The 27,171-nt window shown below is 45.6% G+C and overlaps 1 protein-coding gene across 3 annotated transcripts in view; it reads left to right on the top strand.

Moving 5' to 3' along the window:
- Positions 1-27,171, top strand: part of RFLNA (refilin A) — a 104,976-nt gene that overhangs the window by 8,269 nt on the left and 69,536 nt on the right. For 2 of the 3 annotated variants that reach the window (XM_056534174.1, XM_056534183.1), the window contains 2 exons: positions 19,760-19,907; positions 20,777-21,028. The gene's annotated coding sequence lies outside the window, so the exon portion shown is untranslated. Of the gene's footprint in view, positions 1-3,713; positions 3,962-19,759; positions 19,908-20,776; positions 21,029-27,171 lie in introns of those variants that run through there. The other variant, XM_056534193.1, reaches the window with a different exon arrangement.

Below are 27,171 nucleotides of genomic sequence, written 5' to 3'. Positions count from 1 at the left end.
ACCTCCAGGTTTCCGGGACTGGGGATGTGACGTCACGCCATGCCCCCTCCATTCATGTCTATGGGAGGGGCGTGCTGCCCCCAGCGATCAGACATCTTATCCCCTATCCTTTGGGTAGGGGATAAAATGTTTTTGCCAGGAATAACCCTTTAATTTCGCAGTATGCTCAAATAGACCGATAAAGAGAAAATGTTGTTTGCAATAGAAAGAAATAACTCACAGTGGCAACTAATAAAACTTAACTTTTAATAAATTACTTATAAAACACTATACTCATGAAATAAACCATAATGTGACTTTAAGTCTCGATATTAATATCACAAATCCACCCCAGAAGCATGAATCATATTGCGAACCTCTGATACCTGGTACCAGGGAATTTATGTATTGGCTCCTCTATTTTTATTAGAGGTTCGCAATATGATTCATGCTTCTGGGGTTGATTTGTGATATTGATATCGAGACTTCAAGTCCCATTATGGTTTATTTCGTGAGTATAGTGTTTTATAAGTAATTTATTAAAAGTTACGTTTTATGAGTAAGTTTAAGGTACAATTAAAGGGGTATTCCAGGCCAAAACTTTTTTTTATATATCAACTGGCTCCGGAAAGTTAAACAGATTTGTAAATTACTTCTTTTAAAAAATCTTAATCATTCCAATAGTTATTAGCTTCTGAAGTTGAGTTGTTGTTTTCTGTCTAACTGCTCTCTGATGACTCACGTCCCGGGAGCTGTGCAGTTTCTATGGGGATATTCTCCCATCATGCACAGCTCCCGGGACGTGACATCATCATTGAGCAGTTAGACAGAAAACTTCCGAAGCTAATAACTATTGGAAGGATTAAGATTTTTTAATAGAAGTAATTTACAAATCTGTTTAACTTTCCGGAGCCAGTTGATATATATAAAAAAAAGGTTTTGCCTGGAATACCCCTTTAATACTAATAAATTCCCATCACAGCCTTTAATGGCCCTGATTTACTATTGTAATCCCGACCTGTTTTGTCGGGTTGTGCGCCAAAATGTGTCGAATTGCGCCACAAATTGTGTCTGCGGCAGAATTTGTGCCAAAAAAAACCTCCAAATCTCCATTTTACTTAAAAACCAGAATAAGGGTATATGGGAAAGGGGCGAGGCTGTTGAAAAAGAGTGGGGGGGGGGGTTCCCTACACTTTCAGACAATCCCAACATATTTACTAATGTTTCCACAGAAAAAGTAGTGAATATGAGCTCTGGAATACCCCATAGCTCAGAGCAGTTGTAAAAAAAAAAGCAAAACGAAGGGAAAAGTGCAAAACGTAGGGAAACATTAGTAAATACCATGGAAAAATACTTGTCAGGAAAGAAAACCCTCAAAGAAAACTACATTCCACTCTTAGTAAATCAGGACCTCTGTTTTCTTTCACATGGATTCCAAATGCATTTTGAGTTGGAATCCATGTAAAAACAGAGCATTTCTCATCTCCAAACCATGTCCAAAACCAAATCTGCACTATACATGCTCCAAATTCACAGCAAATCATCAATGGCTCAGCCTACTGGCTTTAAAAGTCACAAAATTATTTACATGAAGACCATGCATGTTTAGTTAAGGAACTGAAAGTGACAGCTACAAGTAAAAATTTATATCAGAAAGGTTACTCCAATATACGTTGCCAATCTATTTAGCAAAAAAAAAACATCTAAATAACATCTTCTCAAGGGTTCTCAACCTGCTTCTCAAGTGTTATGCCTTTAAAGAAGATATATCATGTAGAAAAACGTATCCCCTATCTGCAGCATAGTCGATACATTTTAGATTACAGGGGGTCCGACCCCTGGGACCCCCCACGATCTTCTGTACGGGGCGCTGGCTCTCACCAGGATCGTGGTGTGTCCACAACCGCATGAAGCGGCAGCCTACATCGCTCTCCCATAGAGATATATGGAGGGGGCGCCGATATATGGAGGGGTTTTTGTACATGATACTTCTCCTTTAAGTCACCATTTCCTGTGTCTCAAGGATTTTGAATTGTATTCAGAACACTTAGACAGTCTTTGACTTTGACCATAAACCCTGAAGGGCTCTCGAGAATTCACCCCAATTACTGTTTCCAGGATTGGCAGAGTTAAATAAAGAAAAAGTTTCTACAGATTCCTACATAAAGACCATGTTCTAGACCAGGGGCACTCAACTGGCGGACCGTGGTCCAGATCCAGACCGCGGCCGCCAGATATCCCCTCATTTATTTGTATAGGTGTCTTTAAGACACCGATACAAATGAATAGCCGCAGCCCAGAGCGAGGGAAAACTGTATTCTCTGACCGGCCACCCGGCGCTTCTCCTATGATGCAGGTAGCGCAATTAACACTGCCTGCATCATCTGCTCTGGCCAGGCCTGACTAGAAGAGGCCAAAGCAGCGGAGCAGCGCGGGACCTGGGACGGGAGCCAAGCTCTCAGGTACAAATTTGGGGACACAGTGGCATCAGTAATTCTGGGGGCACAGTGGCATCATTAATTTTGGGGGCACAGCAGCATCATTAATTCTGAGGGAACAGTGACATCACTAATTCTGGGGGCACAGCGACATCATTACCGTATTTTTCGCCATATAAGACGCTCCGGCATATAAGACGCACCCAATTTTAAAGGGTGAAAATCTAGAAAAAAAAGATTCTGAACCTTCAACCTGCGGACCTCCAGATGTTGCAAAACTACAACTCCCAGCATGCCCAGAGAGCCAACGGCTGTCCGGGCTTGCTGGGAGTTGTAGTTTTGCAACATCTGGAGGTCGGCAGGTTGAGGACCACTGGTATAGGAGGTAATACTCACGTGTCCCCGCCGCTCCGGACCCGTCACCGCTGCCCTGGATGTCGCCCTCCATCGCTGTCGCCGCGTCCCCGGTTTCACCGCGGCGGTCCCGAACAGCCCGACTGAGCAGCCGGGTTAGTGTCACTTTCGCTTCAGACGCGGTAGCCAGGTTTGATCGCCGCGTCTGAAGGGTTAATACAGGGCATCACCGAGATCGGTGATGTCCTGTATTAGCCGCGGGTCCCGGCCGTTGATGGCCGCAGGAACCGCCGCGATAGGACAGGTTTTAATGTGTAAAGAAAAAGGATAAGAGCAGCTCACAATTAATACACTGATCTGAGGTTGAATTGGGTAGGCACCTAGGTGCGAGAGGAAAAAGTTCAGTAGAAAAAATGTTTACCCAAAACCTCAAGGAGAGTGTATAAAATATTTATAATGAATGGAACAGACCGTGCTTCAATTAACAGTGGTATTTATTATAATAACACATTCATTATGAAAATTGAAGTAATATTAAGAAGATCCCCTCACAGGGCCCTATGGGGGGATCAGATAAGATAAAATATACTAAAATAATTACTGATGCCTCTAATGTGCGTTCATATAGCAGATAACGTGTAAAAATATCTAGCAATATATGGTTCACTGTAAAGGTATAAATGTCACTTAGTATGAAGTAATGTATCACAAAACTGTTCTTTCAATAAAGATGAAAGACAATTATTGTGAATGGCAGTTGTTATAAAAGAATGTTGCAGTATTGTCCTTCTGATATGAAAGTGTATCAGGATTGCGGTGTCCTCTGAATGAAGAAATATTAAAAGGTCCAGCAGAGTAAATAGAAAGTCTGTGGACTATGATATTTGTCTGCGCTGGCAGGCGCTGACTAAAGATGTTGCCGGTGATGGAAGCAGCTGGTCCGGACTGCACCGGACCTGTTGTTTAAGCTGCCCGTCTGTCTAATAGATTATCTCACAGAGGAGTTATGTGGCTAACACTTACGGCTCCTGTTCCATCTCCACTCCGGTGAGGCCGTTGTTCCAGCAGAGCTCTCAGTGACGTCACAAGCCAACTTCACGAGGCCGAGACACCGGAGTGCATCAGAGAACCGGCAAACAGCTCTTGTCCCAGATCGGGTACTAATGTGGACTGCCTAACATCAGATACTGGTGAGCGCATAATCCTTACTCTTAAAGCGCTTCTATAATCCTGTGCACACAGACGGGCAGCTTAAACAACAGGTCCGGTGCAGTCCGGACCAGCTGCTTCCATCACCGGCAACATCTTTAGTCAGCGCCTGCCAGCGCAGACAAATATCGGCACTCATAGTCCACAGACTTTCTATTTACTCTGATGGAACTTTTAATATTTCTGCCTTCAGAGGACACCGCAATCCTGATACACTTTCATATCAGAAGGACAATACTGCAACATTGTTTTATAACAACTGCCATTCACAATAATTGTTTTGTGATACATTACTTCATACTAAGTGACATTTATACCTTTACAGTGAACCATATATTGCTAGATATTTTTACACGTTATCTGCTATATGAACACACATTAGAAGCATCAGTAATTATTTTAGTGTATTTTATCTTATTATCTGATCCCCCCATAGGGCCCTGTGAGGGGATCTTCTTAATATTACTTCAATTTTTATAATGAATGTGTTATTATAATAAATACCACTGTTAATTGAAGCACGGTCTGTTCCATTCATTATAAATATTTTATACACTCTCCTTGAGGTTTTGGGTAAACATTTTTTCTACTGAACTTTTTCCTCTCGCACCTAGGGTATAGGTGCCTACTCAGTGGCATCATTAATTTTGTGCAGTACAGTGGCATAGTGGCAAAATGTATTTGGGGGCATAGCATGTGGCAGTAATATTGCAGGAGAATAACGTGTGGCAGTAATATTGCAGGGGAATAGTGTGTGGCAGTAATATACCAGGGGCATAGTATGTGGAAGTAATATACCAGGGGCCCAGTGTGTGGCAGTATTATATTCAGGGGATACAGTGTGTGTGGCAGAATTATATTCAGTGGTACAGTGTGTGGCAGTAATATACCAGGGGTACAGTGAGCGGCAGTATTATATTCAGGGGTACAGTGTGGTAGTATTATATTCAGGGTACAGTGTGTGGCAGTATTATATTCAGGGGTACAGTGTGCGGCAGCATTATATTCAGGGGTACAGTGTGCGGCAGTATTATATTCAGGGGTACAGTGTGTGGCAGTATTATATTTAGGGGTACAGTGTGCAGCAGTATTATATTCAGGGGTACAGTGTGTGGCAGTAATATACCAGGGGTACAGTGTGCGGCAGTATTATATTCAGGGGTACAGTGTGTGGCAGTATTATATTCAGGGGTACAGTGTGCGGCAGTATTATATTCAGGGGTACAGTGTGCGGCAGCATTATATTCAGGGGTACAGTGTGCGGCAGTATTATATTCAGGGGTACAGTGTGTTGCAGTATTATATTCAGGGGTACAGTGTGCGGCAGTATTATATTCAGGGGTACAGTGTGTGGCAGTAATATACCAGGGGTACAGTGTGCGGCAGTATTATATTCAGGGGTACAGTGTGTGGCAGTATTATATTCAGGGGTACAGTGTGCGGCAGTATTATATTCAGGGGTACAGTGTGTGGCAGTAATATACCAGGGGTACAGTGTGCGGCAGTATTATATTCAGGGGTACAGTGTGTGGTAGTATTATATTCAGGGGTACAGTGTGCGGCAGTATTATATTCAGGGGTGCAGTGTGTGGCAGTATTCAGGTCATACATCCTCCACTCTTTAGTTGCTCATTTGCTCTCTTCTTCATGGCACTGAGGCAGCTATTTGTGAACCAGACCTTAGAGTTCAGCTCAGACCTTTACCAGATGGCAGACCTGGATGAGCAAACTCTCACTAAAAATAGATGAGTACCCCTGTTCTAGACCATAGATTTACAGTATAAGTTATAAACATCACATCTATCAGATTTAGCTGCTGGGAATCCCACTGATCGTAATGATGTGCCCCATGTCCTGCATTAAAATAACCATAATGTCTGTGTGGAACTGACATAAAAATCCAAATACAGTGCTTAGCTATACAGTCCCACAGACAATGAATGGAGCCGCAGTATGCATGTAAGACTGCCACTCCATGCAGACAGAGGATATTTGACCCCCATTCTTATGATCAGTGGGGACCTCCAGCAATCAGACACTTATTGTGTGGCTATAACACGTAAAGACAACCTCAGTATTGCAGTTTTGTGTTTGCTAGTAAAAATATTTTAAGCTTTATTTACCAAAAATCACAGCAACATTTTGTTGCAAAATGAAGTTACCGTATATACTCGAGTATAGGCCGAGTTTTTCAGCACGATTTTTCGTGCTGAAAACACCCCCCTCGGCTTATACTCGAGTGAACTCCCCCCACCCGCAGTGGTCTTCAACCTGCGGACCTCCAGAGGTTTCAAAACTACAACTCACAGCAAGCCCGGGCAGCCATCGGCTGTCCGGGCTTGCTGGGAGTTGTAGTTTTGAAACCTCCGGAGGTCCGCAGGTTGAAGACCACTGCGGCCTTCAACATCATCCAGCCCCCTCTCACCCCCTTTAGTTCTGAGTACTCACCTCCGCTCGGCGCTGGTCCGGTCCTGCAGGACTGTCCGGTGAGGAGGTGGTCCGGTGGGATACTGGTTCCGGGCTGCTATCTTCACCGGGGAGGCCTCTTCTAAGCGCTTCGGGCCCGGCCTCAGAATAGTCACGTTGCCGTGACAACGACGCAGAGGTGCGTTCATTGCCAACGTAATTCTGCGTCATTGCCAAGGCAACGGCTCTATTCCGGGCCGGAAGCGCGGAGAAGAGGCGCCCCCGGTGAAGATAGCAGCCCGGACTACCTCCCCACCGGACCACCTCCTCACCGGACCACCTCCTCACCGGACAGCCCTGCAGGACCGGACCAGCGCCGAGCGGAGGTGAGTACTCAGAACTAAAGGGGGTGAGAGGGGGGCTGGATGATGTTGAAGGCCGCAGTGGTCTTCAACCTGCGGACCTCCGGAGGTTTCAAAACTACAACTCCCAGCAAGCCCGGACAGCCGATGGCTGCCCGGGCTTGCTGGGAGTTGTAGTTTTGAAACCTCTGGAGGTCCGCAGGTTGAAGACCACTGAGGGCGAATGATGAGAAGAGGATGATGAAGGGGGGGTGTGGGGATGATGAAGGGGGGGGGGGGGTGGGATGATAAGGGGATGATGAAGGGGGGATGTGTGGGATGATAAGGGGATGATGAAGGGGGGATGTGTGGGATGATAAGGGGATGATGAAGGGGGGATGTGTGGGATGATAAGGGGATGATGAAGGGGGGATGTGTGGGATGATGACAAGGGGATGATGAAGGGGGGATGTGTGGGATGATAAGGGGATGATGAAGGGGGGATGTGTGGGATGATAAGGGGATGATGAAGGGGGGATGTGTGGGATGATGACAAGGGGATGATGATGAGGATGTTAATGACGGGTCTGGATGATGACAGGGGGGGATGAGGTATTTCCCACCCTAGGCTTATACTCGAGTCAATAACTTTTCCTGGGATTTTGGGTTAAAATTAGGGGGTCTCGGCTTATACTCGGGTCGGCTTATACTCGAGTATATACGGTAAGTCTTTTCTCAAGCCTTGAACATTGAAGTATGCTTTGTTATTTCAGGGATGTGCTGCCATTTCCTTGTCTTCTTACCTGTGAATAGGTGATATGTGTTTTCATCGGAACAACTGCTTTAGTTCACTTGATACCCAGATTGATACAATTATTCTCACAGAACAGCAGACTTGCCAGAGCCAGCTATAAGACTGACAGCACCTTTCAGTGGCAGCCTACACATTACAACCATAGGCCTACCCTAACCTCAGATAAACCCTATTAGTCTCGAACTGGGAGCTCCTATCTCTCACGCAGACTGCTCCCCATGCCCCCCTTTGTTACATAAACTACTCTACTGGCCCTATCTCTCACACTGCTCTCATAGTCCTTCTCTCACTCACAGACATCCTCTCATGTGCCTTTTTTCTCACACACTATTCTCCATGGTCCTCCTCTGACATATGCTGCTCTCCGTACCCCTCTGTTATTCCAACTGCCCTTCATGTCCACCCCTTACATTGATTGCTCCAGTTATCCCACTCTATCATATACATCTTACTTTGCCCCCTTTCTCCCACAGACTGCTCCCCATAAGTAGTAAACATGTTCTATAATATTGTAAGACCTTCAATTATGGTTATAGAAACCTTCTTTTTATGTAAGTTATAATTACACATCACCAAACTACACCATCAACAAGATAAGGCATGGAGAAGTAAATCCAGATAATCTGCCACATTATCAATGAGAAAACTTAGAGGTAGATCTACTGTATATTCCACAATGTCATTAAAGGGGTACTCTGCCCCTAGACATCTTATGCCCTATCCAAAGGATAGGGGATAAGGTGTCTGATCGCAGGGGTCCCACCGCTAGGGACCCCCATGATCTCCCTCCCCGGGGTTCATTTAGAGCATCGGGTGCAGCGCCGGAGGCTCGTGACATTATGGTCATGGCCACGCATAGACTTGCGTTGAGGGGGCGTGGCCATGACATCATGTGCAGGGCATGACCCTAACATCACGAGCCTCCGCCCCGCATCGCCAGTCATCTGCATGGAGCAAAGCTTGCTCCGTGCACCGCATGTTTGGGGTGCCGCAGCTGAGATTGCTACCTTATTCCCTTAGATGTCTAGGGGTGGAGAACCCCTTTAAATGGCCATGTCAGAGGCATGTATTTTATTAAATATGATTTCTTTTTCATAACTTATTTAAAAAGAAAAACTTGGAACAGGATAAAACATAATATAAGTTGCTTCTGATGACTGGACTATATGGAAATTCTGACCTTTCCATCACTGGCATTTTTAGATCAGCTGTTCTGTGTGGAGGAAATAAAAGGTCCCACAGAACTTAGCTTTATCATTGTCTTCTCAGAGTTGTGGCTCCAAAGCAATGGGTCAGAGGTACTTCATTCATCTGGAGTATTGTGCGTGGGTTGCTGACTGTTTGACATTTGTGAATGAGATGTGTCCTCTGTGTCCTAAAACACAAATCATTTCAGACGTTGCAGTGTGTGAGTGTTAGCTCTCTCACTGATCCTCTTTGTACTGCTAAGTAAGAAGTTCTCTTTTAATATGACCAAAGCAGAAAGCCATATCAGAGAATGCTTTAGTACACTTGGGTTTATGTTTCGGGACACATTACAATGTTAGGGTGCATTCACACCACGTTTTGTACATACGGGTGCCGGATCCGGCGGGGGGAGGGGCAAACCGGGCACTCCCGTACCCCGGCCGGATCAGCCCGTGACTCCATTTACTTTAATGACCCGACCGGAGTCAAACAGTGACTCTGGTCGGCTCAGTTTTGACCCGTATGCAGTTTCCTGACCGGACCTAAAACCGTAGTTTACTACGGCTTTAGGTCCAGTCCAAAACCGCATACGGGTCAAAACTGAGCCGACCGGAGTCACCGTTTGACTCCGGTCGGGTCATTAAAGTAAATGACATGAATATGTCCGTCTTAGAAATCCCCTTTAAACATGTTTATTGGTATGGGAAAAGATATATGGCAGTTGGAGAAAACCCTTACATACACTGCACAAATTTACAAACTGTGCAGAGTGGCAAGGCACATTAGTTTGTCACCTTATCAGTATGCTAATGAGTAATTGTCCATGGTGACACACCCATGCCTTTTCCTGGATCTAGCAGTGCTGTTTTCTCCTGTGTATTCGCTTTGTTACGCTGATGATGCCCCTGCAGCAGTGACACTTCCAGACCTATCAGAGGGCATGGATCTTGGTCCAATACCGTTCAGTTCCGGCACCCACATCTCTCTAGACTGGCTATTTATACTCCATTCATTCCAGTGTTCCTTGCCTGGAATATTGGATCCTTCCTTGTTACTGGCTTTGTAATTGCATCTTCTGGTTTACCTGCATTTATTATTGGCTTGTTCTCTGACTACTCTTTTTGCTTACTGGGCCACTATCTCTGTTATCGATCTGGCATGTTAACACTGCTTATACATTTAGTTTCTTCTTCTTGTGTTTGTCCTGTTTGCTGTTCAGTTTGATGTCAACCCATTGTGTCCTGACCTGATCCCTGACCTTTGTACTGTGTTTGTATTTTATTGTTTTGACATCACTACTCCGTGCACTACTTCAGTATAGGGACCGTTGTCCAGTTGGAGGTCTGTCATCTTTGAAACATAGAATGTGTCGGCAGATAAGAACCATTTGGTCCATCTAATCTGCCCAATAATCTGAATACTATGAATAGTCCCGGGCCCTATCTTATATGAAGGATAGCCTTATGCTTATCCCATGCATGTTTAAACTCCTTCACTGTATTTGCAGCGACCACTTCTGCAGGAAGGCTATTCCATGTATCCACTACTCTCTCAGTAAAATAATACTTCCTGATATTACTTTTAAACCTTTGCCCCTCTAATTTAAAACTATGTCCTCTTGTGGTAGTTTTTCTTCTTTTAAATATGCTCTCCTCCTTTACCGTGTTGATTCCCTTTATGTATTTAAAAGTCTCTATCATATCCCCTTTGTCTCTTCTTTCTTCCAAGCTATGCATGTTAAGATTCTTTAACCTTTCCTGGTAAGTTTTATCCTACAATCCATGTACTAGTTTAGTAGCTCTTCTCTGAACTCTCTTTAGAGTATCTATATCCTTCTGGAGATATGGCCTCCAGTACTCCGCACAATTCTCCAAGTGAGGTCTCACCTGTGTTCTGTACAGCGGCATGAGCACTTCTCTCTTTCTACTGCTTATACCTCTCCCTATACATCCAAGCATTCTGCTAGCATTTCCTGCTGCTCTATTACATTGTCTTCCTACCTTTAAGTCTTCCGAAATAATTACTCCTAAATCCCTCTCCTCAGATACTGAGGTCAGGGCTGTGTCAAATTATCTATATCCTGCCCTGGGTTTTTACACCCCAGGTGCATTATTTTGCACTTATCCACATTACATAGTTACATAGTTACATAGTTAGTACGGTCGAAAAAAGACATATGTCCATCAAGTTCAACCAGGGAATTAAGGGGTAGGGGTGTGGCGCGATATTGGGGAAGGGATGGGATTTTATATTTCTTCATAAGCATTAATGTTATTTTGTTCCAGGAATGTATCTAATCCTGTTTTAAAGCTGTTAATTGTTCCTGCTGTGACCAGTTCCTGAGGTAGACCGTTCCATAAATTCCCAGTCCTCGCGGTAAAGAAGGCGTGTCGCCCCTTGAGACTAAACTTTTTCTTCTCCAGACGGAGGGAGTGCCCCCTCGTCCTTTGGGGAGGTTTAACCTGGAACAGTTTTTCTACATATTTTTTGTATGGGCCATTAATATACTTATATACGTTTATCATATCCCCCCTTAAACGTCTCTTCTCAAGACTAAACAATTGTAACTCCTTTAATCGCTCCTCATAGCTAAGATGATCCATGCCCCATATTAGTTTAGTCGCGCGTCTCTGCACCCTTTCCAACTCCGCAGTGTCCCTTTACGGACAGGTGCCCAAAACTGAACAGCATATTCCAGGTGAGGCCGTACCAATGCTTTATAAAGGGGGAGTATTATGTCCCTGTCCCTTGAGTCCATGCCTCTTTTTATACATGACAATATCCTGCCGGCTTTGGAAGCAGCATCCTGACATTGCATGCTATTCTGAAGTCTGTGATCTACAAGTACACCCAGATCCTTCTCTACCAGGTGCCAGTTTAATCCCCCCTAAGACATACGATGCATGCAGGTTATTAGTACCCAGATGCATAACTTTACATTTATCCACATTGAACCTCATTTGCCAAGTGGATGCCCAGACACTTAGTCTATCCAAGTCATCCTATAACTTATGCACATCCTCTATAGACTGTACCGTGCTACAAAGCTTGGTGTCATCTGCAAAGATAGAAACAGAGCTGTTAATACCATCTTCTATATCATTGATAAATAAATTAAACAACAGCGGGCCCAGTACTGAACCTTGGGGTACACCACTAATAACCGGGGACCAATCAGAGTACGAATCATTGACCACCACTCTCTGGGTACGAACCATGAGCCAGTGTTCAATCCAGTTACAAACTAAAATTTCCAAACCCAAAGACCTTAACTTACCTGTCAGACGTCTATGAGGGACAGTATCAAATGCTTTAGCAAAATCCAGAAACACTATATCCACAGCCATTCCTCTGTCAAGGCTTCTACTCACCTCTTCATAAAAGCAAATTAGATTGGTTTGACAACTTCTATCCTTAGTAAACCCATGCTGGCTATCACTTATAATACTATTATCCCCTATGTATTCCTGTATGTAATCCCTTATAAGTTGTCACGATTCGGCTTACTGGTAGTGGATCCTCTGTGTCAGCGAGGGATAGGCGTGGACCGTGCTGGTGGACCGGTTCTAAGAGGCTACTGGTGTTCACCAGAGCCCGCCGCAAAGCGGGATGGTCTTGCTGCGGCAGTAGCAACCAGGTCGTATCCACTAGCAACGGCTCAACCTCGCTGACTGCTGAGAAGGCGTGGGACAGAAGGACTAGGCAGAGGCAAGGTCAGACGTAGCAGAAGGTCGGGGCAGGCGGCAAGGTTCGTAGTCAAGGTGGATAGCAGGAGTTCAGGTAACACAGGCTTGGACAACACTAAACGCTTTCACTGGCACAAGGCAACAAGATCCGGCAAGGGAGTGCAGGGGCAGTGAGCAGATATAGTCTGGGAGCAGGTGGAAGCCAATTAAGCTAATTGGGCCAGGCACCAATCATTGGTGCACTGGCCCTTTAAGTCTCAGAGAGCTGGCGCGCGCGCCCTAGAGAGCGGAGCCGCGTGCGCCAGCACATGACAGCAGGGGACCGGGACGGGTAAGTGACCTGGGATGCGATTCGCGAGCGGGCGCGTCCCGCTGTGCGAATCGCATCCCCGACGGCCATGACAGTGCAGCGCTCCCGGTCAGCGGGACTGACCGGGGCGCTGCAGGGAGAGAGACGCCGTGAGCGCTCCGGGGAGGAGCGGGGACCCGGAGCGCTAGGCGTAACAGTACCCCCCCCCCCCTTAGGTCTCCCCCTTTTTTTGTCCGGCAACTGCTTTACCTGGGACGAGGACACCGGGAGTGAATGGAGGGTTTCCTCAAAGGCAGGCAGTACAGCAGGAGTGGGAATGGGGAGGGAGGGCAGAGGGTGAAGCTTGGCACGGGGCAGGGTGACACAAGGACGGGGGCCATGAGGAGGCACTGAGGCTTGCCTGACGGGACTGGGAGGGGGGGAGAGGCATCTCTTGTGGCAAGCAGAGTCCCAGTTCTTGATCTCCCCGGTGGTCCAGTCAAGGGTGGGAGAATGAAGCCGGAGCCATGGCAGACCTCAGAGGACCTCAGAGGTACAGTTGGGAAGGACGAATAATTCAATCCTTTCGTGGTGGGGTCCAATGCACATTAAGAGGGGTTTTGTGCGGTAACGCACGGTGCAATCCAATCTGACTCCGTTGACCGCGGAAATGTAAAGCGGCTTGACGAGACGGGTCACCGGGATGCAGAATTTATTCACCAAAGACTCCAAAATAAAATTCCCAGAGGCACCAGAGTCCAAGCAGGCCACGGCTGAGAGGGAGGAGTTGGCTGAAGGAGAAATCCGCACGGGCACCGTGAGACGTGGAGAAGCAGACTTAGAACCAAGAGACGCCACACCCAGGTGAGCTGGGTGCGTGCGTGCGTTTCCCAGACGTGGAGGACGAATAGGGCAATCCACCAAGAAATGCTCGGTACTGGCACAGTACAGACAAAGATTTTCTTCCCTACGGCGATTCCTCTCTTCCTGGGTCAGGCGAGACCGATCCACTTGCATGGCCTCCTCGGCGGGAGGCCCAGGCGTAGATTGCAACGGAGACTGTGGGAGAGGTGCCCAGAGATCTAAGTCTTTTTCCTGGCGGAGCTCTTGATGTCTCTCAGAAAAACGCATGTCAATGCGGGTGGCCAAATGGATAAGTTCTTGCAGGTTGGCAGGAATCTCTCGTGCGGCCAGCACATCCTTGATGCGACTGGATAGGCCTTTTTTAAAGGTCGCGCAGAGAGCCTCGTTATTCCATGATAATTTGGAAGCAAGAGTACGAAATTGGATGGCGTACTCGCCCACTGAAGAATTACCCTGGACCAGGTTCAGCAGGGCAGTCTCGGCAGAAGAAGCTCGGGCTGGCTCCTCGAAGACACTACGGACCTCAGCGAAGAAGGACTGGACTGTGGCTGTGGCAGGATCATTGCGGTCCCAGAGCGGTGTGGCCCAAGACAAGGCCTTTCCTGAAAGAAGGCTCACTACGAACGCCACCTTAGACCGTTCTGTAGGAAACAAGTCCGACAACATCTCCATATGCAGGGAACACTGAGACAGAAATCGACGGCAGAGTCTAGAGTCCCCATCAAATTTGTCCGGCAGGGACAAGCGGAGGCTAGGAGCGGCCACTCGCTGCGGAGGAGGTGCAGGAGCTGGCGGAGGAGATGGTTGCTGCTGTAGCAGAGGCAGAAGTTGCTGTAACGTGGCGGTCAACTGCGACAGCTGCTGTCCTTGTTGGGCAATCTGCTGCGATTGCTGAGCGACCACCGTGGTAAGGTCAGCGAGACTTGGCAGCGGCACCTCAGCGGGATCCATGGCCGGATCTACTGTCACGATTCGGCTTACTGGTAGTGGATCCTCTGTGTCAGCGAGGGATAGGCGTGGACCGTTCTGGTGGACCGGTTCTAAGAGGCTACTGGTGTTCACCAGAGCCCGCCGCAAAGCGGGATGGTCTTGCTGCGGCAGTAGCAACCAGGTCATATCCACTAGCAACGGCTCAACCTCGCTGACTGCTGAGAAGGCGTGGGACAGAAGGACTAGGCAGAGGCAAGGTAAGACGTATCAGAAGGTCGGGGCAGGCGGCAAGGTTCGTAGTCAAGGTGGATAGCAGGAGTTCAGGTAACACAGGCTTGGACAACACTAAACGCTTTCACTGGCACAAGGCAACAAGATCCGGCAAGGGAGTGCAGGGGCAGTGAGCAGATATAGTCTGGGAGCAGGTGGAAGCCAATTAAGCTAATTGGGCCAGGCACCAATCATTGGTGCACTGGCCCTTTAAGTCTCAGAGAGCTGGCGCGCGCGCGCCCTAGAGAGCGGAGCCGCGCGCGCCAGCACATGACAGCAGGGGACCGGGACGGGTAAGTGACCTGGGATGCGATTCGCGAGCGGGCGCGTCCCGCTGTGCGAATCGCATCCCCGACGGCCATGACAGTGCAGCGCTCCCGGTCAGCGGGACTGACCGGGGCGCTGCAGGGAGAGAGACGCCGTGAGCGCTCCGGGGAGGAGCGGGGACCCGGAGCGCTAGGCGTAACATAAGTCCTTCAAACAATTTACCCACAATGCACGTTAAACTTACCGGTCTATAGTTTCCTGGGGAAGACCTAGAGCCCTTCTTTAAGATTGGTACCACATTCGCCTTGCGCCAGTCCCTTGGCACAATACCACACACCAGAGAATCTCTAAATATCATGAACAGGGGTACAGATATTACTGAACTTACCTCTCTAAGAACTCTTGGGTGCAATCCATCTGGCCCTGGAGATTTGCTTACATTTATATCACTTAACTTACCTTGTACCATCTCTACATTAAGTCAGTTCAGTACATTACATGATGTGTTACCAGCACTGACCTGGCCAATGTCAGCTCCTCCTTCTTCCATAGTATATACAGAACTAAAGAACCCATTCAGTAGCTCCGCTTTCTCTTGATCGCCTGTGACAACCTCCCCATTATCATTATTAAGGGGTCCTACATGCTCTGTCCTTGGTTTTTTTGCATTTATATATCTAAAAAAAATATTTAGGATTAGTTTTGCTTTCTTTGGCCACCTGTCTCTCATTTAGAATTTTTGCTGTTTTTATTACATTTTTACAGATTTTATTAAGCTCTTTGTACTGTTTAAATGTTATGGCTGACCCATCAGATTTGTATTTTTTGAAGGCTATTTTTTTGTTGTTTATTGCTCTTTTAACATAATTTGTCAGCCATGTAGGATTTAGTTTTAATCGTTTATATTTGTTCCCCTTTGGTATATATTTAGCTGTATAGTTATTTAGAGTTGATTTAAAGATGTCCCATTTACCTTCTGTATCAGTATTTGACAACACCTCCCCCCAGTCTATGTCCTGTAGTGCAGCCCTCAGCCCAGGGAAGTTTGCCTTTTTAAAGTTATATGTTTTTGCCTTCCCCGCCTGTCTTTGTTTTCTACATTTTAAGTCAAAAGTAACTATATTGTGGTCGCTATTACCAAGGTTTTCCCGCACAGTTACATTACCAACCAGCTCTGCGTTGTTGGAAATGATCAGATCCAACAAGGGATCAACTTCTTGTTGGGTCCTCCACAAACTGGCCCATGAAATTATCCTGCAATAAATTTAGGAATTGACGCCCCTTTGTAGTTTTAGCCAACCCCGGACCCCAATCTATATCTGGATAGTTAAAATCTCCCATTATTACCACTGTACCTGCCCGGGCAGCCCTCTCTATTTGTTTATGAAGCCGAACTTCTATCTCTTTAGTGATATTAGGGGGTCTGTAGATTACCCCAAATATTATTTTTTCAGTATTTCCCTCCTTTTGTAATTCTACCCACAATGATTCCACATCCTCAGAATCATCACACACTATGGCATCGTTCACACTGACTTTCATACCACTTCTTACATACAGACAGACTCCACCACCTTTTCTGTTCATTCTATCCTTGCGAAACAATGTAAACCCCTGCAGATTGACAGCCCAGTCATGCGAGGAGTCCAGCCATGTCTCAGTGACCCCAACTATATCAATATGTTCCTCCAGTATCAAGGCCTCAAGCTCCCCCATTTTATTTGCTAGGCTTCTGGCATTTGTGAACATACACTTTACATTTCCATCCTTTATGTTATTGGGGTTAATGGGATTCAAGGGTGTAAGTTTTATTTTCCTATGAAGCCTATTCCTATTAACTATTCTAACCCCTCCCTCCGCTCCACCCCCAGGTACATTTATAATTCCCACCTCTCTATCTACACTATCTTCCCCCTCTTTGCTGTAGGTTCCCTCCCCCCAAGTCCCTAGTTTAAACACTCCTCCACCCTTCTAGCCATCTTCTCCCCAAGCAAAGCTGCACCCTCCCCATTGAGGTGCATCCCATCCCTACGGTAGAGCCGGTAACCGACAGCGAAGTCAGCCCAGTTCTCCATGAACCCAAACCCTTCCTTCCTACACCAGCTTCTGAGCCACTTGTTTACCTCCCTGATCTCCCGCTGCCTCTCTGGTGTGGCTCGTGGTACTGGTAGTATTTCAGAAAATACTACCTTGGAGGTCCTTGCCTTAAGCTTGTGGCCTAAGTCCCTGAAATCATTTTTAAGGACACTCCACCTACCTCTTACTTTGTCATTGGTGCCAATATGTACCATGACTGCTGGGTCCTCTCCAGCCCCGCCCAGCAACCTGTCAACCCGATCCGCGATATACCGAACTCGTGCGCCAGGCAGACAACACACTGTTCGGCGATCCCGGTCTTTGTAACAGATTGCCCTGTCTGTCCCCCTAATAATTGAGTCCCCCACCACTAGTACCTGTCTGGCCTGCCCTGTACTCCTCCCTCCCTCCTTACTGGAGCAGACAACCCCCTGGCGGTCAGAGGCGGTATCCTGCTGCAGTTCTGCTAGCTCTGTAATGGCATCCCCCTCATCTGCCAAGCGGGCAAACTTGTTGGGGTGTGCCAGTTCAGGACTAGCCTCCCTGACACTTTTTCCCCTACCCCTCTTTCTAACTGTAACCCAGCTAACTGCCTGACTGTCCTGCAACTCCGTCCCACTGTCCTCCCCCACCTCTATTCCCGAGAGTGCCTGCTCAGTGAGCACGAGACTCCTCTCCATGTTGTTAACGCTTCTCATTGTTGCCAGTCGCCCCTCTAGATGCAGGATCTGGGCTTCCAAACGGACAACTAGCACACATCTCGCACAACAATATGCACCCTCAAACTGTTGTTCAAGGATTGCATACATTGAACAGGATGTACATTGGACTGCATTTTCCAACATGGAGGCCATCTAGTTATGGGGATTTCACAAATGTATAGGAAAAAACAGACAATCAAAATTACACTTAAAATTTTTTGTAGACCTTGTGGGTTCAGAAATTAACACTCACAGCGATCTCAACCTCCTGCTTTCAAACTCCTGTTTTTGTAACTCCTCTTTCACGCCCCCTCTTATACAGCAACACTCAGAAGAGCAAGCTCTCAATAAGAGTCCCAAGCTAAGATTTATCTACTCCTCCTCCCCCTAGAGGTGGAACAGAGAAAAAAAAAATGAAAAAGGGTGTTTAAACTCTAACAGTTATCCCACTATGTGCAAAAGAGAAAGACTTACCCAAAATATTAATGTGGACTATAGGCAGTCGCACCCACTCCACAGATTCACTCCGCACAACAGATAATCACAGTTTTTGTAACTCCTCTTTCACGCCCCCTCTTACACAGCAACACTCAGAAGAGCAAGCTCAGTTGCCAGAGTTCTGACCATTCTTCTAGTTTGCCTAAATCCTTTTCCATTTGGCGGATCCCTTTAGGAACATCAACCCTGTTACATATCTTTGTGTCATCAGCAAAAAGACATACCTTACCATCGAGACCTGCTGTAATATCACTAATGAAGATATTAAACAATATTGGTCCCAGTACAGATCCCTGAGGTATCCCACTGGTGACAAGACCTTGCTCTGAATATTCTCTGTTGGCTACAACCCTCTGTTGTCTGTTACTCAGCCACTGCCTAATCCACTCAATAATATGGGAGTCCAAGCTCAATGACTGATAAGTCTTCTATGTGGGACAGTGTCAAAAGCCTTACTAAAATCTAGATATGCAATGTCTACTGCCCCTCCGCCATCTATTATTTTAGTAACCCAGTCAAAAAAAATCAATAAGATTTGTTTGACATGATCTCCCTGAAGTAAACCTATGTTGTTTTTCATCTTGCAATCCATGGGATTTTAGATGTTCCACAATCCTATCCTTTAGTAGGGGTTCCATTAATTTCCCCACTATCGATGTCAGACATACTGGCCTATAGTTGCTTGATTTCTCCCTACTACCTTTCTTGTGAATGGGCACGACATTTGCTAATTTTCAATCTTCTGGGACGACTCCTGTTACCAGTGATTAATTAAATAAATCTGTTAACGGTTTTGCTAGCTCACCACTAAGCTCTTTTAATAATTTTAGGTGTATCCAATCAGGCCCCTGTGATTTATTTGTCTTCACTTTAGAAAGCAAAAGTAGAACCTCTTCCTCTGTAAAGATACATGATTGTCAAGTAGCCAGGGATATAGGCCATGGTTGTACGTAGGGCTGCACATATTCCTGCCCAATGTGACACATTAAAGGAGTACTCTGGTGCAGAGTATTCCTGCTCCATCCTGCCCGGGCTGCAAAAAAAATGAAAATGAACCATCACTCACCTTCCTGGGTTCCTGCGGAGCCCCACTACAGCTGATCGGTCCTTCCGGTCTATCTTCTTCATACTTCGGTGTGAACGAAGCGTCACATGGCGCTCAGCCTATTATGGACCGAGGCAGTACATCGCGGCGGCCGCCGATAGGCTGAGGGCCATGTGACACTTCGTTACACACAGAAGTATGAAGAGGATGCACCGGAGGACCAATCAGGTGTAGTGGCGCTCCGCGGGAACCCAGGAAGGTGAGTGATGGTTCATTTTCATTTTTTTTGCAGCCCGGGCAGGATGGAGCAGGAATACTCTGCACCAGAGTACTCCTTTAATGTGTCACATTGGGCAGGAATATGTGCATCCCTACATACAACCATGGTTTCATTTTTTTTGCAGCCCGGGCAGGACAGAGCAGGAATACTCTGCACCAGAGTACTCCTTTAAGCACCTAATCATATTTCCATAAAAAAGCTAACCATAACTGAGAGGTCTGATCCATGCACACTTGTATAAATCTACCATTAATCCTCCTCATCATTATAGGGTAAGTTTATATATGTATTTTTTTGATTGTCAAGAAAAAAAATGTATTAGCTCCTTACTTTATAAAGGGAAGTACACTTTTAGATATTGATCAGGCTTTATCTATTTATTGTACCTCAAACATATTAAAGAAAATCTGCCATCAGTGTCACCCACACTAACCTGTTGTACAGGCTTGTAGTGCGAGTAACATTGATTACCATGAGCAGGTCCGCCACTCTGTTGCAACATTATTCTTCTTTTTCTGTTTATGTAAATTAGCAGTTTCAAGCATAAGTAGGGTTCAGAAGGCTTCCTCAGGCACGTTGACCTCACCAGTGTTGGTTCTGCACTCCACTCGGCTCATAAATATACATAGCTTCCCTCTGCCTCCTTGCTCTGTTTCATGTACTTCTGCGCTTGTGCCGCTTCCTGGGTACACCAAGGTGAATACTGCTGTGAAGCTGCGCCACACATGAGCAGCAGTAACTAAAACAGTGCGAGGAGCAAAGGGAGTTTATGCATATTTATGAGCCAACACTGATGACAGTTTTCCTTTAATGTAGGTCAGTATGTCCTTTCTAAATAGTAGTATCTGATCCAAACTGTATAAATTTAAAAAAGGCTGGGTGGCATTCAGTTAGACTTCATTCCTTAAGAGATATCCAGTTAGGTCACAAGCTAGATATCACAGAAATAAATATCATAGAAATACTGTCAACAACCATTAAATCACACTATGTAAATACTTGTAATGTACAAAATTCTCAGACCTTATATCTCCTCTAATGAGGTAGTGGTGTGTAATTTTATGAATGCCCTTTGCACTTACATTCTCCTGTGTGCGGCACCTGACATAAATTTTTGTCTTTCATTCGGTTTTTCCCTTAGTGTATGCGACTTTCGGAAGGGTTGGCGTCCCGGCAGTTGCCTAGCGCCGAACATCACGTGTTCAGCACATCAGTGACGCCGGCATTGCCCTATGGAGGAGGGTTTCCCTCGGCCATGGGGTGGGCTGAGCGCTCACGTGAGCCAGATCACGTGACGTGAGAGGCTCGGCGCTGTTTACTGACATCAAGCACCGACAGTGGAGCAGCATGGAGTGGCGAATGGAAGACAGAACCGGAAGCCGCAACCGGACAGGTAAGCACAATTTTGAGTACTATTTAAGCTTGTGATGCAGCAGGGTTTAGTATACGAGCCAGATGATGTGCTGAACGCGCGAAACATGTCGCTCTTCACTTTGGAAGCACCTGCTTTGCGTGTCCCCCATGCCGTATGCTAATAAAGCACAGATGAAAATTGGGGTGAGTGCAGCCTTCATCTTCACCTCACTCTCTTCATAATTGCTGGACTGTTTATTGGGGCTTTTTTAAAGTGCACATACCAGTACCTAGGAGAACTTGGTTGATAGAGATGTCATCAGAGAATAGGAGTGCCAGTTCCTTCCTACATTGTGAATAACTTGTTATGTAGTACATGTAGTAAAAAGGCAAAAGAAGTGAGAAAATATGGTCCGTTTCCAATGCACTTGTTAGATAAATTCCCATGAATCCCAAACAGAAGAAGATGCATTGCATCAGAGAAATGTTTCCTAGCTCTGTGGGTACTGCGCTATGACAGACACCTCACTTTCCAAAAGTTTGCTGATAGCAAGAGAAAGATAGAGAAAAAGATAAAGAAAAAATAGTAGATAGATAGATAGATGCAACCCAGCAGTGGAATTCTGGTGTTCACCATAGGACTTCGACTAAGAACACAAGCAAGAAAAAAGGTTAAAAAAAAACAACAGATTAAATGCAGTGAAGTTGGATTCTTTATTCAACCCCATATGCAACATTTTGGCTCCACTATTAGGTTTATAAGGCAATTATACAAAGTGTGCTGTTCTCAGTGGTTAGTACCAGAGATGAGTGAGCCAAAACAATAGAACCCAGTGTTGATCATAATTTTGCAAAAAAATTATGTTCAACAAACATTAGAACTTTGCCAGTTTCACTTTACGTGAGCCTGGCAACAGCACTATTATAGGTAAGTGGATGAGGAACACATGGTGTTCTGACACATGAATGCACAGGGTGAGGAAGTAGGAACACTGAGATGATGTCTGAGTGGCCTAGAATATGTTGCAGCTATTTGTAAGATCACATGACCACAGGTTAGCCAATCATTGCTTTCATACAGCTCCCAGGCCAATCAGGAGACAGCATAGTGTTGTGAGTGATAAAACCCTATGCACTGCTTTGCCAATGGAATCATGGACACACAAGCTGATTAATGAGCACACACAGAACTCACTGCGGCACTATAGAGCTCAGTAATAGATATTATAACACTACAACACAAAGCATTTTAAGAAAAAGCATTGTGCAGCGGCCTGGGCCTACCTGCATTAGTGTGTCCAATGATTGTGCTGCACTACAAATTCAACCAGTGAAACTGTACTATGGAACGTATAGAAAGCTATCACAACACAAGACAAAGCAATTTGAACTAAGCATTGTGCAGTGGCTTGGGCTGACTTGCATTACTATGTCCAGTGATTTTGCTGCACTACAAATCCCAGCAATGTGGCTGAACTAAGGAACCCATAGAAAAATATCACACTACAACACAAAATAATTTGAGCAAACCATTGTGCAGTGGGCTGATCAGCATTTACCTGTATTTTCTGGGTTTAACAGAAACAGCATTTCTAGCTGTGAGAGTGAAATTTGACTAGACCTTTTACGGAATCTTACCTGTATTTTCTGTGTTTTAGCAAAAAACAAAGCATTTTGAGCACCATTTCTTGCGGTGAGAATGAAAACTGACTAGGCCTTTTATACCACATTACTTCAAAGTCTTTTTAAATTTAGGAAAATATCTGGTAAAGATATGGTTGGATGAGCTATTAAGCATGTTAGGGGGGAGGGGTGGGTCAGGTGGTGGTTTACCTATCTGGTATTCTGCCATGTGAAAAAAAAATTCTACCTTACCAGATGCAGAAAATGTTGCCCAGTGCCACGTCTGCAAACAGAAAGTAAGCCTTGGCCAGGGTCCGAGTATAGTAACTACATCTCTAAGTACATATAGTGGCATCACAAGGCTAGGTGGGACAGTCGAGATGCCCACAATATGAAGAAAACCTTACCCCTGTTGTTGTTCCTCCAAATCCCTCTCATCTGTCTAGCAGCCAAGCCTTGTCTACAGGCAGCGCAGTCTCTGTCTTGTTGTGTCCTCACCTCTTTCCCATTAGTTTTCTATTGGGGAATCTATGTGATACAGATAACAGTATTCACCCTCTCACCCTATTGTGGTATGCAGCACAGTGCATGCCATGAGAGGTACTTGGTTTATAAGCTATGGCTAGGGCCAACATGTCTTTTGGGACATCCTGAGGTAAAAAGCTCCACTGCATTGAAGCCAGGTAATAAAGACACCTCCATGGTTATGCCAATCCAGTTCAACTTCTGAAGGTTCACATCTGGCTGACAGCAGTATGGATGTACTTCTTGAAGAGAAGTTGGATGAGGAGGATGAGGAAGTGGAACCTGAGGAGAATTTGGAGTTGGAATCTATTAAAGGGATGTGGGACGAGGAGAAGAAAAATGAAGATGATCCAGCATTGGATTAAAACTTCCATCTTTATTTTGAATTTATAAAAACGACAGTCCACACTATAGTGCACACGAGACAAATCATCTGGATGCGTTTCGAGCGCGTTCCCGCTCTTTGTGCGGACTCCACACGTAATGCATAGCCATCTATGAGACGGCACATTTCTGTGCTGTCCTAGGGCCGGCATATTATGCCGGTTCCCTGCAGTGCCCAGGCAGCGTCACTCCTATGTGAACAAAATTGTCTGCTAGTAATGTAAAAAAAAACTCATGTTTGTTAAAATGAATCAGGCATGGATCAGTGAAGATTTGAAAAGTCCTGTGCCTGTTGCAATTGATTAGGTACCACCACCCCTGCTGCCCGCTGGCTACAGCTACCACTAATCCACCACTGTCTGCTGCCTGCTGGCTACTACACTACCACCAGTCCACCACTGGCTTTTGTCTGCTGGCTACTACAGCTTCTACCAGTCCACTACTGCCTGTTGTCCACTGGCTACTACAACTATCACTAGTTCCCCACTGCATGCTGTCTGCTGGCTAAACCTATCAGTAGTCCCCACTGTCTGATGTCCATTGGCCACTACAACTACCACCAGTCCGCCGCTGACTGCTGTCCTCTGGTTACAAAAAACTATCGCAAGTCCATCCACCACTGCCTGCTGTCTGCTAGCTACTAAAACTACAACCAGTCCATCACATCCTGTTGTCCACTGGCTACAACTACGAAAAGCCCACCACCCTTGCTGCTGCTACTACTAGCCAGGCTTACACATACACAAGCCATGATCCTCAAAAGGGGATATTTTGGGGGACTTCTTTTAGAAAAGCTATTTCTTCTTCAATATTTTATAACACAAATCCTATTGCAACTACTAAAAGGGAGAATTTTTCAGACATTTGTGTATCACAGTAACTTTAACATTACTTAGCCTTAAAATCACTTTAAAACTAGTGATCACTCAACATACGATGGTAATTCATTCCAAATGAACCATAGTTACTTGAATTTATCGTATGTTGAGGGATCCATACAAAGTTATACTCACGTGTCCCCGCCGCTCTGGACCATCACCGCTGCCCTGGACTGTCGCTCTCCATTGCTGTCATCATGTCCCCAGGGTGTCCCCGCCGCTCCGGACCGTCATCGCTGCTCTGGATCGTAGCTCTCCATAACCTGGGGCACATTAAACGGCTATCCGGCGGCAGCTGAAGCAGTCTGCACTGCCGGATAGCCGTTTATGTGATGGCCCCGATATACAATAGCATCGTATGTTGATGCTGCCTTCAACATGCGATGGCCTCTGAGAGGACATCGTATTTTGAAATAATCTTATGTCCCTGCCAATGTACTTAAATACATTCCTGGGTTAACTAGCAGTGTTATCCATAATTTTAGAGCTAGTAGGCAATGTTACATACGAGTTTTGAGGGTTATCGCATTGCAGATCTGTCAGAACATTTTAACCGCAGTCCAAACTTTTTGGAAAATTTTTTCCATGCAAACCGAACTTTTCAAAAGACCGCTCAACTCTTGTTACTAAAAGTGTCACAAAGAAGGACAACAGTGAATGAGTAACGGAGTCATCTGTGTCCAAGGTTCACTGTGTGCATAGGGAGCAAAGGCTAGCCCATATGATCTGATCCTACTATGGCAAAAATTGCTGAAAAAGTTAGAGCTGGCTATGATGGAAACACATTACATCACAGTTTGTTGTATATAAGTCTTCATAGCTGCAGACTAGTCAATGCTGACCATGCTGTCCATGTCCACTTCCGAAAGCATCTGCAATGTGCATATGAGCATCAGGAATAAACCATGGAGTAATAGTTGAAAGTTCCCCGATCTCATACATCACATTTTCTTTTACATAATGGATGGTCAGGTGTGTGTGTGTGTGTGTGTATGTGTGTGTGTGAGTGTGCCTTGCTTTCCTGAATGCATTATAAGAAGAACATGACCCTTAGTTGGCAGTGTGATACACTGGAAAATGGTTTGCTAAAAAACCCTGGGTCCTGGGCTGGCTTGTATGTGGCTGATACTGTGACTTGTACCCCTACCAAAACATTGTTGCAGACCCCTGCAATCTCCGCAGTTCGTGATGTCACACCACGCCCCCTCCATTCATGTCTATGGGAGGGGGCGTGATGGCTAGTACATCCTCCCATAGAGGTGAATGAAGGGGGTGTGGCGGCCAGCATCGCCAGTCATCGGGCACAGAGCGGAGTTTGCTCCGTGCACCGAATGACAGGGGTGCAGCAGCAGAGATCGGGGGGGGTCACCAACGGCAGGACCCCTGGGATCTAACAACTTATCCCCCATCTTTTGGATAGGGGATGAGATGGTTAAAGCGGAGTACACCTTTAAGCAGTACAATGCAACCTGTCGAACAAAATTATTTAGGAATGATTTGAGAAACATGACAAAAGAGTTTAAGGTTTAGACTTGGCCAATCCATGGAGTCTCATCCTTGCAAAAGGACCTGCTGCTAAAGTCTTGCTGCCAGATAGCATAGGGCACCATCAGAGTTCTTTTGCAGTTTATGCCTCAACAGATCTGAGCTGTTTTAGTGGCACAATGGGGTTCTACACAATATTAGTTTTAATGATGTGGCTAAAGTGCTCTTCAACACCACATACAAGTAATAAATGTTTTTTGTAAAAGCCTACAGTAAAATGTTTTAAAATTGGCAATGTGCATCATACCAGTATAAAAATAGTATACCTTGGAGCAGGGAGGGGGGGGGGGTGCCCTTAGTGGGTATGGTATGAATGCATTTGCTACACAGTGTGCCTGCATATGTTTGCTTCAGATGCTTTCACCTTTCCCTTTGGCAATAATACACTTCCTGACATTTATATTTAGCAATGCCGGATGCCAACTATGCTAAAGTCTGATTATCTTTGTTTTTTTATTGGATCTATGCTGTGAGTCTACAATTATAACACTATTGACTGTAAATGGTTTTTCACATGATTCTTTTATTATATTTTTCATGTATCTGCTCTGCACATAGGCAGGTGTATATAGATAATAATGTACCCTTTTTTACTATATCACACATAATATGAAAATAGTACAAAAGTTATTATTCATGAGCAAAAGAATACTTGAGCAAATGTATTGCATTAGGAAGATGTCGGTGACTGAAATATCACACATATACAGTAGGTGGATAACAAAACTGCCTGCCTTTTTCTACAGATAGATAAAGACTAAAGTAATGTACATTTAAAGATACAGATATTTGTAGTTGCTTAGTCTTTGCAAATGCACTTATTATATAAAAATGTTCACCCTAGCAGGACCTCACTCTTTTATCTCTTGTTACATCCTCTCACTTACAGCCACGCCTAACTACCCAGCCTTATTACAATGTGCAGGCCACTCTTCCTGGAATGATTTTGCTGAGCTGGGCTATATTTTCAGTATTCTCTTTTCTGATGAACCTAATAACATTAAAGGGGTACTCCGCCCCTAGACATTTTATCCCCTTTCCAAAGGATAGGGGATAAGATGTCTGATCGCAGGGGTCCCACCACTGGGGACCCCCGCAATCTCTGCTGCGGCACCCCAGACATCCGATGCACGGCTCGACCTTCGCTCCATGCAGTGCCGATGCAGCGCGGAGGCTTGTGACGTCACGGCCATGCCCCGCTTGTGACATCGCCGCTTGTGACATCCCG

Source organism: Hyla sarda, chromosome 1 (genome assembly GCF_029499605.1).
Source record: "Hyla sarda isolate aHylSar1 chromosome 1, aHylSar1.hap1, whole genome shotgun sequence".
Classification (NCBI taxonomy): Eukaryota; Metazoa; Chordata; class Amphibia; order Anura; family Hylidae; genus Hyla; species Hyla sarda.
This window is presented reverse-complemented; position numbering and strand designations above follow the sequence as displayed.